This window comes from Pinus tabuliformis, chromosome 1_2, assembly GCF_031772625.1.
Source record: "Pinus tabuliformis cultivar Carrire ecotype Pingquan chromosome 1_2, CPIR1, whole genome shotgun sequence".
In the NCBI taxonomy this organism is placed as follows: domain Eukaryota; kingdom Viridiplantae; phylum Streptophyta; class Pinopsida; order Pinales; family Pinaceae; genus Pinus; species Pinus tabuliformis.
This window is the reverse complement of record NC_142298.1, coordinates 766,846,451-766,851,450: the sequence shown is the minus strand read 5'-3', so window position 1 is coordinate 766,851,450 and position 5,000 is coordinate 766,846,451. Positions and strand designations below refer to the sequence as shown.

The 5,000-nt window shown below is 50.7% G+C and overlaps 1 non-coding gene and 1 pseudogene across 1 annotated transcript; both read right to left on the bottom strand.

The window, feature by feature from the left end:
* Window positions 1–147: 147 nt before the first annotated feature.
* On the bottom strand, window positions 148–300 carry LOC149208093 (5.8S ribosomal RNA). The gene has a single exon (XR_016253160.1). It is a non-coding gene; the product is annotated as a 5.8S ribosomal RNA (ribosomal RNA).
* A 2,660-nt stretch (window positions 301–2,960) lies between these two features.
* On the bottom strand, window positions 2,961–4,227 carry LOC149208092 (18S ribosomal RNA; annotated as a pseudogene).
* Between the last annotated feature and the right edge of the window lie 773 nt (window positions 4,228–5,000).

Genomic DNA, 5,000 nt, shown 5'->3' with positions numbered 1-5,000 from the left:
GCCCATCCAAGGGGACAAGATCACCGCTCGCCAATGCACACCATGAAACATTGCTTGAGGTATTTCAGCCGACCGCACCACATGGGGCACGGACGACCAGCTCCGCTGCTCCCTAGCATATTGTAGGGAGCACGTTTGAATGGGATGCGATGCCTAGACAGACATGCCCTCGACCGAGGCCTCGAGCGCATATTGCGTTCAAAAACTCGATGATTCATGGGATTCTGCAATTCACACTAAGTATCACATTTTGCTACGTTCTTCATCGTAACAAGAGCCGAGATATCGTTGCCGAGAGTCGTTTCCACGTATTACCGAAAAATCGGCCACAAAACTAAATAGGGGAACCCCCCACGACAAATGTAAGGCCAAGGGGCAAAAGGAGGAAAAACTCATGAGAGAAAGAGAAATAAAGGTGTCTAACCCCCTCACAGGGGGAGGCTCGAACAGAGGACAATCTCCCCCAGCCCCACGCCCTCGCAAAAAGGGGGGAAATGCGTGGAACAACGATCGAGAAGGACTAGGGTGGCCACCCCGGGAGCTCGCACTACTTTTAGCCCTTCCCCGACACCAGCCCACAACAATTCCCCCTTTTCTCCGTAAAGCTAGGGACCGAAAGGAAGAAAAGGGTATAAAACAAAGCACAAGCCTCCCAAGTCCCGTGCCTTCGGCAAAAGGGGGGAATTGAAGGCGACGACGATTGAGAAGGACTAGGGTGTCCACCCCAGGAGCTCACACTGCGTTTCGTCCTTCCGGAACACTAATCCAACGCAATCACACCTTTTATCCATAACGCTAGGGGCCACGAGGAAGAAGGGAAGAAAACAACAAGAGAGAAAGGGATATATCAACTGTGGCTACCGACTCACAAGGGAAGGCTTCAAATAGAGAACAAGCTTCCCCAACCCCGTGCCTTCACAAAAAGGGGGGAACTGCAGGGGACGACGATCGAGAAGGACTAGGGTGGCCACCCTGGGAACTCACACTGCTTTTCGTCCTTCCCGAACACCAATCCACAACAATCCAACCTTTTCCCTGTAAAGCTAAGGGCCGAAAGGAAGAAGGGAAGAAAACAACATGAAAGAAAGAGAGATATCAAACGCGTCTACTGCTCACAGGGGGAGGCTCAAACAAAGAACAAGCTTCCCCACCCCCGTTTCTTCACAAAAGGGGGGGGGGAACTTCCGGGGACGACGATCGAGAAGGACTAGGGTGGCCACCCTCGGAACTCGCACTGCTTTTCTTCCTTCTTGAACACCAATCCACAACAATCCCACCTTTTCTCCGTAAATCCAAGGGGCCAAAAGCAAGAAGGGAAGAAAACAACAAGAAAGCAAGAGATATCAAACGTGGCTATCGGCTCACCAGGGGAGGCTCAAATAGAGAACAAGCTTCCCAAACCCCATGCCTTCAGAAAAAAAGGGGGGAACTGCAGGGGACGGCAATCGAGAAGGACTAGGGTGGCCACCCTGTGAACTCACACTACTTTTCGTCCTTCCCGAACACCAATCCACAACAATCCCACCTATCCTCCATAAAGCTAGCGGCAAAAGGAAGAAGGGAAGAAAACAACACCAAAGAAACAAATATCCCGAGAAAAGAGAGAAGCTCAACAACACCCCGAGTAGATGTCCGCTAACCAAAAAGAAATCAAACAAGGCACCCAATCAAAAAAGCGTCCCACCTCTTCACACCCTCCCACATGCATTCAGCACAACACCCTTTCGAGCTTTACAACATAGCAAACAACCAAGCAAATAAATCACAACCTAAAATTGACCAATAGAAAATACAAGGGCCACGATGAGACCAGTGTCTGGAGCACGTCACTGAGAGGCAAACAACCCCCCAACCCAGCGGCACAAGTCTTCAAACGACAAATAGACTACCGCCAATAACACAAACCCACCCCGCCATTGCACCCCTCCGTGTACAAAACACCCAACAACCTTTCTAGCGAGAGAGTCAACGGGGGTCAAAGAATCAAACTCCAAAGAGGAGTTGTCACGGGCCGACACTCAACGCTGGAGAAAGCCGTGGGCCACAAATACATCGATGGTGAAAGGCCACTAGAGAGAGGGACATTCGCAAAGCGCACACCACGAAACAAAGAAATGATGCAAGTCCCACAAAAAACCCAGAATCCAAAGGGAGGAACAAAGACACAACCCGCTACTTCTTTTTCCCTCAGAAGGGGAGTGGGTGACGAGAGGACGAGGAATTCCCTCGACGACAGAGGCACGAGATAAGATTGCCACCCTCATGCCGGTTGGCGGGGAAAATTGCAATCTCGATGGAGCTCAGACCGAGGGATGGGTTTTTCATTACCTCGACACCCAACCCTTCCGCGAGGGCATGTCGAGGAACGATCGGGAGGGACTAGGGTGGCCAGCCCAACGGGTTGAACCGCTCTTCATCCATCCCATACTGACCGCACCCCAACAATCTCCCCTCACGGAAGGTTTGAGCTACCAGGCGCGCGCGCAACCACTCCCTCGACCCAACCACCAATGAAAAAGCTCACCAAGCAACACATCAACCACCGCTACCTTTTCGAAAGAACCAACTATGGAAGCCCGCACCCTTGGCCCATGCCTTCCAACAAACAAAAGACCGAGCACCGCCGCTATGAATGAGTCCGAATTTATCCATCGTATTTACCGAGCACCTCAACTCTGCAGCAACCATGCCCGGCTGAATAGATCGTTGGAAGGGCTCCCAAGAAACAAGCTTTCGAACCCCCTGCAGAAACACATTGGGGGGAAGAAAAACAAAGGATGGGTGGGACAAGCACAAGCATGGCTTGCAAGCACACACAAAAAAACAAGTGTTACCTCGAGACAAGCAACCAACAATGTTCCCACCAAACACCAAACCCGCTCCCCTAGAGATGCACCACAAAGTCCCACATTGCAATCGAAACCCAACCAACCCGAACCAAAAAAGAAAACCCCTGCTATCAATGATCCTACTACAGGTTCACCTACGGTAACCTTGTTACGACTTCTCCTTCCTCTAAATGATAAGGTTCAATGAACGTCTCACGACATCGACGACGGTGAACCACCATCGTCGACGCAATCCGAACACTTCACCAGATCATTCAATCAGTAGGAGCGACGGGCGGTGTGTACAAAGGGCAGCGACATAGTCAACACGAGTTGATGACACGCGCTTACTAGGAATTCCTCGTTGAAGACCAATAATTGCAATGGTCTATCCCCATCACGATGCACTTTGAGAAGATTTCCCGATCCTCTCGAACCAGGAATAAAAACTTGTTGGCTGCATCAGTGTAGTGCGTGTGTGGCCTAGAACATCTAAGGGCATCACAGACCTGTTATTGGTGCAAACTTCCATGGCCTAAATAGCCATAGTCCATCTAAGAAGCTGGTCGCGAAGGGGAACCTTCGCGTAGCTAGTTAGCAGGCTGAGGTCTCGCTTGTTATCGGAATTAACTAGACAAATCACTCCACCAACTAAGAACGGCCATGCACCACCACCCATAGAATCAAGAAAGAGCTCTCAATCTGTCAATCCTTACTATGTCTGGACCTGGTAAGTTTCCCCGTGTTGAGTCAAATTAAGCCGCAGGCTCCACTCCTAGTGGTGCCCTTCCGTCAATTCCTTTAAGTTTCAGCCTTGTGACCATACTGCCCCCGGCACCCAAACACTCTGATTTCTCAGAAGGTGCTGGCGGAGTCCTTAGAGCAACATCCGCCGATCCCTAGTCGGCATCGTTTATGGTTGAGACTAGGACGGTATCTGATCGTCTTCGAGCCCCCAACTTTCGTTCTTGATTAATGAAAACATCCTTGGCAAATGCTTTCGTAGTGGTCCGTCTTTCATAAATCCAAGAATTTCACCTCTGACAATGAAATACGAATTCCCCCGACAGTCCCTATTAATCATTACTCCGGTCCCGAAGGCCAACACAATAGGACCAGACTCCTATCATGTTATTCCATGCTAATGTATTCAGAGCATAAGCTTGCTTTGAGCACTCTAATTTTTTCAAAGTAACAAAGCCGGAACTGCGACCCAGCCAATTAAGGCCAGGAGCACGCCGCTGACAAAAGGGACAGAAGGGCAGGTGCACACCGAGTAGGCGGACCGACCCTTACGACCCAAGATCCAACTACGAGCTTTTTAACTACTCGCATACTTAGACATGCATGGCTTAATCTTTGAGACAAGCATATGACTACTGGCAGGATCAACCAGGTAGCACACTCCCACTTCAAAGGGCATTCCGGGCGCTCTCTTATTGAGAGCCAACCTGAACACCCATTAAGTCAAAGAGATGTTAAAATATCATGTAAAACTTTTATGCCTTGCACCTCTTGCATCCCAAGAAGGAAGCACACGCAACATGCCAAGGACATGGCGAACAAAAGGGCAGACCTGCCAAGCCACAACACACCAGGGCCACTCCGGAGTTTGCAGCCACGGCCCAACCAACAAGAAAACGAGCAATCACTCACCCACTCCCTTAGAAATGATGCCTCCAAAGGCCTCCATGCCCCGCACGGAGGCCACCTAGGAGTCCACCCAGACAGCAGCAACGTTGGACTTCGATCACCCGATCGCCTGCAGCAGCCTCGATGCGAAGGAAACAAATGGAGAACAACCAACCACGCAACCTCTATATTATAAATGAGCCACAACCCTCCCCGCCCCACACCGAGGCCACCCAGGAATCCACCCAGACAGCAGCAACAATGGACCTCGATCTCCCGACCACCTGTGGCAGCCTCGATGTGAAGGAAAAGGAAGGAAAATAAAAAGAGGACGACCGACCACACAAATTCTATCATAGAGAGGCCATGCAAACCTCCCTGCACCCACACCGATGCCACTTAGGAGTCCACTTGGACAGCAGCAACAGTGGACCTCGACGATGATCGCCTGCGGAAGCCTAACAACAAAGGCAAGGAAGGAAATCACACAAGACAAACAGAGCCCGCAACCTCCCTCAGAAATTCCCCCCCAACCCACCC